The following is a 1,536-nucleotide window of genomic DNA, read 5'->3' on the forward strand; positions in this document are numbered from 1 at the left end:
AGCAGCGAATATTTTAGTAGCCGATTGCCATGTCATTGGTCTTGCTCTGACTTGTTTGGTGTGCACAAAAGAAATATTTTGCTTTCGGAGAATAAGAAAAATAGATTTATTTGCTAACGCTCATTAATTTGTGCAGTTATGCAGTGTCTGGTAAGTTAATGTTCAAGAAAAAATATTAATTTTTATTAAAATGTTCTACTAACTTAACGATCACTCATTTATTTCAGCCCTTTGTATTCAGCATGTCTCTATCGAACTAAACCTACGTTTCTGTGAAATTTGTTTTTTTGCGGCCCACAGAAACTTAAACCTTGTTTATTTGGCCTGTGTTAGCCTTTGAGTCTGACATGGTTGATCTAGAACAGTGGTCGGCAAACTGCGGCTTGCGAGCCACATGCGGCTCTTTGGCCCCTTGAGTGTGGCTCTCCCTAAGCCTTAGGAGTACCCTAATTAAGTTAGTAACAATGTACCTACCTATATAGTTTAAGTTTAAAAAATTTGGCTCTCAAAAGAAATTTCAGCCCTAACCAGTTTGGCTCCGTGGATAGCGCATCGGCCTGCGGACTGAAGGGTCCCGGGTTCGATTCCGGTCAAGGGCATGTACCTTGGTTGAAGGCATATCCCCAGTGAGGGGTGTGCAGGAGGCGGCTGATCAATGTTTCTCTCTCATCGATGTTTCTAACTCTCTATCCCTCTCGCCTCCTCTCTGTAAAAAATCAATAAAATATATTTTAAAAAGAGAAAAGAAATTTCAATCGTTGTACTGTTGATATTTGGCTCTGTTGACTAATGAGTTTGCCGACCACTGATCTAGAAGAAAGAGCTCGAACTGCAAGAACAGGCCCAGTTCGCCCAGGAAAGGCGGGTGCCAGCTCTCCCGCCATCCCTTTCCTAGAGACCTTGCTCCTCTCATGGGCCCTGCTGAGGGAGAGAGGGTCAAGGGTGCCCCCTCTCTGTCAGAACACACACCACCTTGACAGACCAGGACTCTGATGCTTTTAAATAGGCAAGTAGCGCCTGGCCCGTGGTGGCTCAATGGTTGAGCATCAACCATGCACCAAGAGGTCGCTGGTTCAATTCCTGGTCAGGGCACATGCCTGGGTTGCAGGCTCGATCCCCAGTAGGAGGTGTGCAGGAGGCAGCTGATTGATGTTTCTCCCATCATCGATGTTTTTCTCTTTCTTCCTTCTTCCTCTCCCTTCCTCTCTCTCTAAAAATCAATTAAAAATAAATAAACAAAAATACAGTTAGAGGAGGGAGGGGTTCCCCCTTCCCTACAGGAGCTTATCTCTAGCCAAAGTGTCATTTGTGGCTGAGGTGGGTCAGGTCACTCCTGGGCAAATGGCCCTGGGTTTTTCATAAAAACCAATGCCCATAAACCTGAATGTGATTCCAACAAAACCACAATGTCTACACTGTGGTAAGAGAAACCTGTAGCTCAGTCTCTCACCTAACACCCCTCTTCCCTATCCCAACCACCTTAACATGCATTTCTTACATGGGAGAGGCCGGCTCAGCCAGAGTCAGGCTGGGGGC

At 45.7% G+C, this 1,536-nt stretch overlaps 2 protein-coding genes across 2 annotated transcripts in view; one reads left to right on the top strand and one right to left on the bottom strand.

Moving 5' to 3' along the window:
• Positions 1-1,536, top strand: part of TMEM140 (transmembrane protein 140) — a 25,625-nt gene that overhangs the window by 20,575 nt on the left and 3,514 nt on the right. The window lies entirely within an intron of this gene.
• The window catches only part of WDR91 (WD repeat domain 91), a gene marked incomplete at its 5' end in the record, with an annotated part of 29,084 nt that overhangs the window by 10,360 nt on the left and 17,188 nt on the right, over positions 1-1,536 (bottom strand). The gene's annotated exons all lie outside the window — the stretch shown is intronic.

This window comes from Myotis davidii, unplaced genomic scaffold (genome assembly GCF_000327345.1).
Source record: "Myotis davidii unplaced genomic scaffold, ASM32734v1 scaffold214, whole genome shotgun sequence".
Taxonomy (NCBI): Eukaryota; Metazoa; Chordata; class Mammalia; order Chiroptera; family Vespertilionidae; genus Myotis; species Myotis davidii.